General features: G+C 38.4%; 1 long non-coding RNA gene across 1 annotated transcript in view; it reads right to left on the reverse strand.

Annotated features, from left to right (window-relative positions):
- Positions 1 to 11523, reverse strand: part of LOC145539484 (uncharacterized) — a 31997-nt gene extending 20474 nt beyond the window's left edge. The window contains exons 1-2 of the long non-coding RNA XR_014077860.1: positions 11442 to 11523; positions 9159 to 9258 (exon numbers count right to left, since the gene is read on the reverse strand). This is a non-coding gene — a long non-coding RNA (uncharacterized LOC145539484). The remainder of the gene's footprint in view (positions 1 to 9158; positions 9259 to 11441) is intronic.
- Between the last annotated feature and the right edge of the window lie 1055 nt (positions 11524 to 12578).

Genomic DNA, 12578 nt, shown 5'->3' on the forward strand with positions numbered 1-12578 from the left:
TGCCAACAAAGGTCTGTCTAGTCAAAGCTATGGTTTTTGCAGTAGTCATGTATGGATATGAGAGTTAGACTATAAAGAAAGCTGAGCACCAAAGAATTGATGCTTTTGAAATATGGTGTTGGTGAAGACTCTTGAAAATCCCTTGGACTGCAAGGAGATCCAACCAGTCCATCCTAAAGGAAATCAGCCCTGAATATTCATTGGAAGGACTGATGAAGCTGAAATTCCAATACTTTGGCCACCTGATGCAAAGAGCTGATTCATTTGAAAAGACGCTAATGCTGGGAAAGATTGAAGGTGGGAGGAGAAGGGGACGACAGAGGATGAGATGGCTGGATGGCATTACCAACTCAATGGACATGAGTTTGAGTAAACTCTGGGAGTTTATTATGGACAGGGAGGCCTGGCATGCTGCAGTCCATGGGGTCGCAAAGAGCCAGACACAACTGAGTGACTAAACTGACTGAACTGAGTGAAAAGAGTACTCTCTCGTGCACGCTGCTCACTTCCACTGCCACACTTCCTTAAGATCTACAAAATCCCACAAAACAATACCACATCATGTCCATTTTTTGAAATAGTACATCATCTGGCTTTCACAGAGCAGACAGATTCATTCACTCAATACTTTCCATGGAAGCCATACTGGCAAACTTCTTTTCTGGAGCTTTGTATTGTATCCTTTGACTGTCACACCAGAAATTTGGGCATGGAGGATACAAGTCATCATCAGGACATGGAAGTGTACCCATGTGCATTTTTCCCCACTAAAAGAGAAGAAATGGGTTTAATGTCAAAGAAGCTTCACAAAACAGTGGTTATAAAAGAGGGGTGAGTTCTAATTATCCCCCTAGAATGATTTGTAATGACAAAACAGTATTTTTGTTTTTCTAAATCTATAGGAATCATATCTCCTGCACAGGGATAGATAATTTCACTGGAATAAGGAAGTTATTTGTGTATCACATGGGGATCATCTAGTTTCATTTTCTGTGTGCTCTGAGAACTGAGCCTGCATGAGTATTTCTCTAAATGAGAAAGCAAAAACAATTATATAATTTCTATTTCATTCCAGCTTACTTAATAAAGGAGAAACAAGAGAGTTTAAAATTAATTGCAAGAGCCAGACTAGTACTGGGCAAGTTAATGAAGAGCTTTTATGAGCTGTAATTTTTATTTATTTATTTGTCCAATTAATTATTTATTATATGCATTGGATATGGCCAGTGTGTAATAGCCTTCTGGGTGTTTTTAATGCTGTAATTACCCCCAAAACGAGCCCTGCCTTTACAATTTGTAACCTAATCAGATTCAGGAAAACAGAACATTCACATAGGGAGTAAATGGAATTCACTGAGCTCTGCCTCAAATGGAGGTTTCAAGGAATTTTTTTTCCACCAATAAAAGGTTGTGCTAGTCTCTATAGGTATCTATCAATCAGTGAGTCAGTAAATAAATTATTAATCACCTACTATGTAGTAGGCAAGATAAAGAGACAAAAGAAAGTACTTAACAGGCTATACAACCTCAAGCAAAACTAGCAGTAACCATCTACTATGTACCAAGCACACTACATATATCCTCTTTAAAAGCTTTACATTAATTCGACTACAAAGATATTTTCACTTTCATTCTCCCACCTTACAGACAAAAAAGCTGACTGAATAGCTTAAATGATCCATCTCAATGTACTCAGTTCAGTTCAGTTCAGTTCAGCTCAGTCGTGTCCGACTCTTTGCGACCCCATAAACCGCAGCATGCCAGGCCTCCCTGTCCATCACCAACTCCCGGAGTCCACCCAAACCCATGTCCATTGAGTCAGTGATGCCATCCAACCATCTCATCCTCTGTCATCCCCTTCTCCTCCTGCCCTCAATCTTTACCAGCATCAGGGTCTTTCCAAATGAGTCAGCTCTTCGCATCAGGTGGCCAAAGTATTGGAGTTTCAGCTTCAACATCAGTCCTTCCAAAGAACACCCAGGACTGATCTCCTTTAGGATGGACTGGTTGGATCTCCTTGCAGTCCAAGGGACTCTCAAGAGTCTTATCCTCTTTCAAAGCTTTATTAATTTGACAACAAAGAGATTTTCACTTTCATTCTCCCATCTTACAGACAAGAAAGCTGACTGAATAGCTTAAATGATTCATCTCAAGGTACTAGCCAGACATAATATGTGTTCCCTTTCTAGGTGATATTTAGAAAATGAATTAACTTGCCTATATACAGATTAAATAAAATTAGTACTTTTAATATTATTTTTATTAGGTATAGTTCACATAACATAAAACTATCACTTTGAAGGGTAAAAGTCACTGGGATTTAGTACATTCATAGTGAGGAAAAGTTTATATTTTAACTTTTCTAATTTGTTGATGCATTAGAAGGAACACTCTCACTGACCTGGGTGTCCAAAGTTTTGAATTTTAGTTCTTACGTGTCCAAACCAACTTTATGACCTTGACTAGGTTGTTTGAATTCCTATAGAACAGAAATATCTCTCCAGAGACTAGTCAATGATTTTCACTGCTTGTATCAAAATCACCTTGAGAAATGGTTTAAACTAACTGGCTTTGGTCCATCCTCAGAGTATGATTCAGTTGATTTGACATATATGATTTTTAGCAAGCTAAACTTAAGAACTGTTAGACTTGATAATTTCTAAGATTCCTTCATAAACTTATATTTTATGGGAGCCATGATTTCATAACACAAAGCTAAGGCTTTAGCAAAAAAAGCTACTTTAAAAAAAAATAAGCTGAAGTCAGATAGAGGGGCATTAGATGTAAAAGCTCTCTGACACATTTATTTTAATGATTAAAATTATTTGGAAAACTATATACAAAGTGCACGTGTCTTCCAGAGAAGAGTAAAGCATGTGATAGAAGCCAATTCAGGCAGCAAATGGTCCAAAGAAAAACCAAATTCAATTTTTGAAAATGGATGTTTTCTGATAAGTACCCGCTGTACTGCCCCTGCTACTTTGAGTTATAACCATATAAGTCACCCATGTTCAGTCATTGTCAAGCTGCATGTTCATCCCTCATATAGTCGGTATGGTGACTCCTATGAAGAATATACACTAGACATTTTCCATGAAAAGTCTGATTCAGAAGGCTGATTTCATTCCAAGAATACATGTTCAATTTCCCTGATATTTTTATTATCACAAAAGGGTAGTAATCCATGACATCTTATTTGAGATGATATGATAGTTCATTTTATTGTGACACAGCTGACCAAAGAACAAAGGTTCCATGTGATTTGTATTTATCAGTATTTCACATGAATTCCTTTCTCAGCTCTTTCCTTTCTTGATCTTGGTTTGCCATTCATAAATCAGATGGAAACAGAAAATCCAGATTGTTGATTTCTGGCAAATGCTGTGCTTAAATGGTCTACCATGCATTCAAAATACAATCCTTCCCTCCCATGGCATGCTCTATTTGTATGCTTTCAAGATGTGTGGTGAGTCAACACTGAGGTGTCTTATTGAAAGAGTGTACATTTGTGCAAGCGGATTCTACTACCATTTGCATCAATGTAGAAGAGGTTTCTCGGCAAATAAAATATATGAAGGCAGAGCTGAGCATTATGAGACATGAAATCAAGTCACAATGACTTTATTTTCCTCAGATCTAGTCTTACCAGACAGTATTTTTGGCAATTTCCTTTCTACTTAGGCTCATTTTTGATCTACGTGATAGTAGTTTTTCTTTGCTCCTTCAATGCACTTCCCAGTCTATTTCATAATCTATGCCACAGTCTGTATGGGGCTTCCCAGGTGGCACTAGTGGTAAAGAACACCCCTGGACAATGCCGTAGACCTAAGAGATACGGGTTCTATCCCTGTGTTGGGAAGATCCCTAGGAGAAGGAAATGGAAACCCACTCCAGTATACTTGCTTAGAGAATCCCATAGACAAAGGAACCTGGCAGGCTACAGTCCATAGAGTTGCAGAGAGTCGGATACAACTGAAATGACTTAGCACGCGTGCATGTCACAGTATTAGCATTTTCCATTAGTCCAACTTCCTTATCCAGAATTACCCAGTGAAGACTGTTGCTCTTGGTATTTCCTTTAAATACAATGTGATATTTTTTTAAATGCTGCAAAACGGGCTCAAATATTTCTTCTCTGATTATAAGATAAAGACTTTTTCTGATCTTATTAGAACATATCACTGCACACTATTTTGGTAAGAGGGGTCTTATTTTATAATGCCTTACAAAAGAATACCACTCTCCTCTTGCTCCACCCCCCAGTTACCCCAATCCCCCTACCTCCACAAACAAACAAAAAAGCCCTGTATTCTTAAAAAACATCTTCTTCCTTTGATGGGTTTATGGGTTTTTTTTTTTTTTTATGGTTGCTTTTAATATCTTATTAGGACAAAGGAGCAGGACAGAAGGGTGAGAGCTTATACTGAAGGATGATGGATTCTATGCCCCAACCAGTAATGCTGAAGAAGCTGATGTTGAACAGTTCTATGAAGACCTAGAAGACCTTTTAAAACTAACACACACAAAAAATTTCCTTTTCATTCTAGAGGACTGGAATGCAAAAGTAGGAAATCAAGATACACCTGGAGTAACAGGCAAATTTGGCCTTGGAGTACAGAATGAAGCAGGGCAAAGGCTAATAGAGATCTGCCAAGAGAACACACTGGTCATAGCAAATGCTCTCTTCCAAAAAACACAAGAGAAGACTCTACACATGGACATCATCAGATGGCCCACACCGAAATCAGATTGATTATATTCTTTGCAGCCAAATGGAGAAACTCTATACAGTCAGCAGAAACAACACCAGGAGCTGACTATGGCTCAGATCATGAACACCTTATTGCCAAAGTCAGACTTAAATTGAAGAAAGAAGGTAAAACCACAAGATCATTCAGGTATGACCTAAATCAAATCCCTTTGATTATACAGTGGAAGTGAGAAATAGATTTAAGGGGCTAGATCTGATAGACAGAGTGCCTGATGAACTATGGACAGAGGTTCATGACATTGTACAGGAGACAGGGATCAAGACTATCCCCTAGAAAAAGAAATGCAAAAAGCAAAATGGCTGTCTGAGGAGTCCTTACAAATAGCTGTGAAAAGACGGGAAGCGAAAAGCAAAGGAGAAAAGGAAAGATATACCCATTTGAATGCAGAGTTCCAAAGAACAGCAAGGAGAGATAAGAAAGCCTTCCTCAGTGATCAGTGCAAAGAAATAGAGGAAAAAAATAGAATGGGAAAGACAAGAGATCTCTTCAAGAAAATTAGAGATACCAAGGGAAGATTTCATGCAAAGATGGGCTCAATAAAGGACAGAAATGGTATGGACCTAACAGAAGCAGAAGATATTAAGAAGAGGTGGCAAGAATACACAGAAGAACTGTACAAAAAAGATCTTCATGACCCAGATAATCATGATGGTGTGATCACTCACCTAGAGCCAGACATCCTAGAATGTGAAGTCAAGTGGGCCTTAGAAAGCATCACTACGAACAAAGCTGGTGGAGGTGATGGAATTCCAGCTGAGCTATTTCAAATCCTGAAAGATGACACTGTGAAAGTGTTGCACTCAGTATGCCAGCAAATTTGGAAAACTCAGCAGTGGCCACAGGACTGGAAGAGGTCAGTTTTCATTGTAACCCCAAAGAAAGGCAATGCCAAAGAATGCAAAAACTACTGCACAATTGCACTCATTTCACACTCTAGCGAAGTAATGCTCGAAATTCTCCAAGCCAGGTTTCAGCAATACGTGAACTTCCAAATGTTCAAGCAGGATTTAGAAAAGGCAGAGGAACCAGAGATCAAATTGCCAGCATCTGTTGGATCATCAAAAAAGCAAGAGAGTTCCAGAAAAGCATCTATTTCTGCTTTATTGACTATGCCAAAGCCTTTGACTGTGTGGATCACAACAAACTGGAAAATTTTTAAAGAGATGGGAATACTAGACCACCTGACCTGCCTCCTGATAAATCTGTATGCAGGACAAGAAGCAACAGTTATTACTGGACATGGAATAACAGACTGGTTCCAAATAGTAAAAGGAGTACGTCAAGGCTGTATATTGTCACCCTGCTTATTTAACTTTTATGCAGAGTACATCATGAGAAACACTGGGCTGGATGAAGCACAAGCTGGAATCAAGATTGCCATGAGAAATATCAATAATCTAAGATATGCAGATGATACCACCCTCATGGCAGAAAGTGAAGAACTAAAGAGCCTCTTGATGAAAGTCAAAGAGGAAAGTGAGAAAGTTTCTTAAGGCTCAACATTCAGAAAACAAAGATCATGGCATCTGGTCCCATCATTTCATGGCAAATAGATGGGGAAACAGTGGAAACAATTGCAGACTTTATTTTTTTGGGCTCTGAAATCTCTGCAGATGGTGACTGCAGCCATGAAATTAAAAGATGCTTACTCCTTGGGAGAAAAGTTGTGACCAACTTAGACAGCATATTAAAAAGCAGAGGCATTACTTTGCCAACAAAGGTCCGTCTAGTCAAGGCTATGGTTTTTACACTAGTCATGTATGGATGTGAGAGTTTGATTGTAAAGAAAGCTGAGTGCCAAAAAATTGATGCTTTTGAACTGTGGTGTTGGAGAAGACTCTTGAGAGTCCCTTGGACTGCAAGGAGATCCAACCAGTCCATCCTAAAGGAGATCAGTCTGCGGTGTTCATTGGAAGGACTGATGTTGAAGCTGAAACTCCAATACTTTGTCCACCTGATGCGAAGAGCTGACTCATTTGAAAAGACCTTGATCCTGGGAAATATTGAGGGCAGGCTGAATAGGGGATGACAGAGGATGAGATGGTTGGATGGCATCATCGACTCAGTGGACATGAGTTTGGGTAGACTCCCGGAACTGGTCATGGACAGAGAGGCCTGGCGTGCTGCAGTCCATGGAGTTGCAAAGAGTCGGACATGACTGAGCGACTAAACTGAACTGAACTAATGGATTCTATGCTTTGACTCATGCAGTTCTATATCCCCCAACTAACCTGGATGATTTTCTGTTTCTGTTTGATCACCTAGGTCAGCCCAGCTGCTCTCACCATCACTGAGTCCCAGAGAACAGCCCTGAATAATCCAACCCCACAAGAGTCACCAAATAACTACTCATTTTATCCATCAAATTTGTCTCACTGACAGTTGCCTATTCTGCTAAAATCACCTGCTTTGTTAATTATATCATTACTCTCCAACCTCTATCCAAAGAAGTACATTTATCAAATAACATCCACTGGGATTTTCAAGAAAATTTGGTAAAGAAATAGTACACAACATATGAAAAACAAGCAGAACTAAATCAAGTCCTTCTGGAGAGCTTAAGAGTTTCCCAACAGTCAAATGATCCTTAAAATCCAAGTTAGCTAGGAAAAGCAGACAGGTGGTAGCCTAGTATTAATTTCACTTACAGTAAATGTGATTAATTGTATCTTTAATTGATAACAGCTAATAATTTCACAAAATACAGCAACAGTAGCCAGAGATCAGAACTTCAAAGTCCATAGCCAGTTACGTGCACAACACTGGTGATATGAGCAAGGACTTTCAGGTCTAAATATTCAAAGATAATCTAAAAACCAAAACTTATATCCACAACCATAAACAAACCCACGCCCTAAGTAAATGAAGCATTTTCACTGGCTAAAGTTTCTGAGGCAAAACATGCGTCAACGTAACAAATAAGGCTATATGAAATGAAACTGCTTATGAGGCCAGGTTGTCAGATAAGAATTTCTTGTAGGTGATGAACAGGCTTGTTTGAAATGTATCCGATCTAGGAATCATCATGATGTACAAGCTGTAGCCCAAGAGTGCAACCATTCTTAAAGAGAGGGTGGGAAGTACATGCTGGACAGAGAAATTAAAAAGTCTCCTAGAGGAATGTACCTGGTATTTTTGAGAACTCAGAAGGCCAGAGTGGTTGGGGTGAAAGGCGTGAAAGAGTGATGACAGCCAGAACTGAATTTGGAAGGATAGATCAGATCTACATCTCTGTTCACCACTGAAAGAGTTTGAGCATTTCAGTGTGATGAGAAATCACTGAGATTTCATTCTCTCTGGTTGCCAAGTGTAGAATGAACTGAAGAACAGCAAGAGAAGAAGGCAGAAGACAAGCTGACATGCTATGGCTACCCAGTAGCTGAAGAGCATCATCTTTGTTTGTCACAAGTCAACACTTAACTCATACAAAAAGCATCTAACCACCCCCTCAGTACTCAGGTAGAGTAACTAACTCTCTCAGTTATGTTACCCCTTTCTTTTATTTACACTTCTTTCACTTGGCATAGTATATTTCATATATTTAGCTACTAAATTAAATGAAATAATATGTTAGGTGCTTCTCATAGCATTTAACACATACTAATTGTGAATATTATTCCTTTTTCTTTCTTCTGAGCTATAAATACTCACTCATCATTTTCTCACTTCTGCAGGGAAGACTACTGTGAATTACTCTCAGTAGATATTACCAGTAAAGCCACAATCAAGGGATTTTGCAGTGAAAGATTGATAAGGCAAAAGAAGAAGTTTGATAAAAGGGTATTTTAGCAAACAAAGTTTGGGTGCCAGTCAGGGATAGTGAAAGTTGGGGAAAGAACATGGCTTTAATGAGCCAGGGAGGTTAAGAGTTTGCATGTGTGTGCTAAGTCACTTCAGAAAATCCTAAGTCGTGTCAGACTCTTTGAGACCCTATGGACTGTAGCCCAGCAGGCTCCTCTGTCTATGGTATTCTCTAGGCAATAATACTGGAGTGGGTTGTCATGCCCTCCTTCAGGGGATCTTCCCAATCCAGGGACTGAATCTGTGTCTCTTATGTCTCCTGCATCAGCAGGCAGGTTCTTTACCCCTAGTGCTACCTAAGAGTTTGCAGGAGTGTAAAGATAGAATGAAGGAAAGAAAGGCCCTGTGTGAATGCCTAGAACAGGCTGACTTTACTGCATGCCAGCTATTTTTAAGTGGTTAGAAAGGGGGTGAATAGTCCCTGTATCTTCTTCACTAATATATCCTCATGTCATAGCCTCAGGTCAGGCACATAGGAGAAGCTCAAAAGTGCTACTGCACAATTGTATATAATGTATACTTCAGGGAGAGAGAAGTTGTTAAACTGAGGAAATGCAATCAAAGCCATCCTGAGGCTTGCCTGACCTTGTGTTGTATGGAGAATCCAAGTAGGGCAGCATCCTGGAGGTAACTCTCCTTTAAACAACAGGAACATAACCAGAGAAGAGCAGCCATGGCATTATTTCTGGAAGGCAGAAAAGAAGGAAAACAAAGGAGGAAAAGTGGGTAATTATGTTTTACTAACAGTATCGTCCCATAACAGATTCATAGTAAAGAAGTACAAAGACAGCAGAGGCCTCCTTCTGAAGAGCTCTAGTAATATGATTCAGGCCTAATGTGTGTGGTTTAAACCCTTGTAGTGTTTTTCTCTATTTTAGGTCCCCTCTCATCTTGGCTATGGAATTTGACGTTATTCTTTTAAGTTTAAATTATTGGCCTATTCCTGGTGTCCACTCCTTCTTTCTGGCAAAAGTCACGGTATAGCCATTTGAGCTCAGAGTCAATGGCCCATTAAACCAATTAATGAATGATTCATTTATTTCTGCCAACTCCTGATAAGGGTGGAAGTCCATCCAGTAGTCATTTATAGAAACAGTACAAAATTTTTTAAAAAGTCAAAGTTCCAATGCCCCTAAAGAACAGTAATTCTCAAAGTACTTCCCCAGCTCTTGGTAAACTTCTGAGATTTACCATAGGCAGCTACAGAAGCAAAATTCTAACAATGGAGAAAGGCTAGCAATGAAGAATCTACCTATTTCTGATTCACACTGTATATGGAGTTTCTTACCATAAGGACTGATGGGCTCCAAGCACTAGTGACTATGATGGATGGTGGGAGGGCTTAGGGCCATGTGAAAATGAGACAGAGCATTCTCAGGAAGAAAATTTTCTGGCTTCAATTAGACATGATTCTATTGGAGAGGGTGTTGGCTACTGTGGAACAATCCTAGGATTTGGTGTGATGAACCTCCTCAGTAAAAACTACTTTATCATCCTGTATAGTCATTCTTCTCTTTACCTTGACATGCCGCCACATCTCATACACACATGCAGGCCCACACACCAAGGTTTGCACAAAGCAACCAAAAATCTAGCACTGAAGCTGACAGCAAGCTAGGAGAGATAATCAAAACAAAGTGGAAAAAATGTCTTGGGAGCAAATAACACACTATGCTTGGATGAACTTGCCTTACATAGACTTTTCCGAAATGTATATTTTTCAGACAGATGTTTTTGTTCTCATGCTCAATAATGCAGGAAAAAATACGAAGAGATAAAAATGGCTTACAGGGCAAGGACATCAGCTATACATCTTGTATAACCCAAACCTCAACAGAAACCATACTTGTTTTCCATATGCCAGAGTCTCCAATTCCTTTCATATCCACCAAACTAAGACATAAATTAGATGCCAGAATTCTCAGTACACACTAATTTTCTGATTAAATTCATGAGTGATAAATGATTTGAACATACATTTGATCTGCTGGTTTTTCACCATGATGGATAAAACTATTTCCCTTTGGTGAGTTAAAGGCATCCAGTTACTTAACAGCCTCTCCTGAATCTAATTCCATAAACATTCATTGTAAGTCTTATTTTGAAAGCTCTAGTGTTTTCCTTCCCCCAACCAAGTCATAAAATTTGGCTTTGTCTTATTTAATGCATCCCTTCATCTCATTGCCATATCTTGTTCATAAAAATAGTATGAATGAAAATTTAAAAGGAAGGGAGCCTTGTATTCATGGCTTAGACTAGTATAAGTTTCTATTTAAACATAGCTAATTAATAAGTATTAAATTTGAAAATGTTATGCCTTTCTTATGTTAACAAACATAATTCTTTTTAAAATTCTGTGCAAGCAATTAAATAGTTTATGTAGCAGCTTCTATACCAAGTTCTAATTATTCTGTATGAAAATAGGCAGTGTAATAATTAACTATCTTCAATTCCTGAACAGGAAATAGCAAGGCCTTTGTTCCATTAGCAGGGATAAATTTGGCATTCATTAACCACCTTAACTTCTTGTTCCATAAGTAGCAATAAAATTGGTAATCTTTAAATAGACAAGACATGGATATTTTGCCTAAGATAATAAGCAGAATCATTTTAGGATAAGCATTTAAAATATGTGGATTATCTAAAGATTTTAATCAAGTAAATCCCTAGACCACTGTGTAAAGGATATGAAATATCCAATGGAACATTTGCTAGTAAGCAAGTACACTTAACGATACATTTCATTCCTATTTAGTTGATGAAATAAAATCTAAGAAATCCAAAGTAAAACCTTATCCCCCGTTCAACCTTTCAGATAATATTTTCCTTTTAGTGGTGTGGGAAAGAAACCTAAAAAAACACACTTACTTAATCTTTTTATCATAAGCAAAACAACAGGTGGTGGTTGTTCTTGTTTAGTCCCTCAGTCATGTCCGACTCTGCAACCCCATAGACTATAGCCTGCCAGGCTCCTCTGTCCAAGGAATTCTCCAGGCAAGAATAGTGGAGTGGGTTGCCAGTTCCTTCTCCAGGGGATCTTCCTGACCCAGGGATAGAACCCATCTTTCCTGCATTGGCAGTTGGATTCTTTGCCACTGAGCCAACAGGGAAGTCTAAAACTACATATATCAGGGCCTAAATTTCTTTCTAAAAATACATCTAACTAGAAAAATTGAGGTTCCTCCACCCACATTTAATACATTCTCTTGAATTATTCTTTATTTTCCTTCAACCCTTTATTGTCAGCATTAGTTTAGTATTCTTGTAGCAAATGACAGACCCAGGTTAAACTAACTGAAAGGAAAACAGGTAAATTCATTGGTCAACACTAGCAATAGCACTGAGCCAACAACCCACAGGAAATATACAGGTGCTAGAACAAAGTCAGATTATTGATCACAATAAGGAGTTTTCCCCTCCTTCCTTTCCTCTTTCTCTCTCTCTGTATACTGGCTCAATTATTTGTCTTCCTTACTATACATAGCAGAAAACATAGGTACCCCAAATTCCCTTGTTTATATACAAATACTATTATAGAGACTGACTTTTAATATTTAGAACTAAAAATTCTTAAGTTTTCCCCAAACCCACACTTTTGCAAAGCAACTATTCTCTGATTATTATTTTAATTTTGCTGTGGGTTTCTTATTTTGACCTTAACTGATACAGGCATGCAAGCAAGAATCACCATATATTTCAGAAAGAGCAATGCTATGAAAAAACAAATTCAGCAAAGATAATTTGTACCTCAGATAAGCACTGTTAGTAGAGCAAGTAAAACAGGATTTTAAAATATAGCTTTGAAGACTCACACAAGAATATGGCAATCTTTTAAAAAATTACGTAGAGAGGACTTTTGGTTCCAGATATAATGATTTACTTCGATTGATTAATACTAATCAATCCCTCTAACATGAATAATTATAAAGCTGAACAAAATGTATGAAAACCATATTTTTAGGCACTGGATAATTGGCAACACAATGAACCTTGAGGGAAGAGAAA

Source organism: Giraffa tippelskirchi, chromosome 2 (assembly GCF_054371585.1).
Source record: "Giraffa tippelskirchi isolate mGirTip1 chromosome 2, T2T-mGirTip1v1.2.pri, whole genome shotgun sequence".
Classification (NCBI taxonomy): domain Eukaryota; kingdom Metazoa; phylum Chordata; class Mammalia; order Artiodactyla; family Giraffidae; genus Giraffa; species Giraffa tippelskirchi.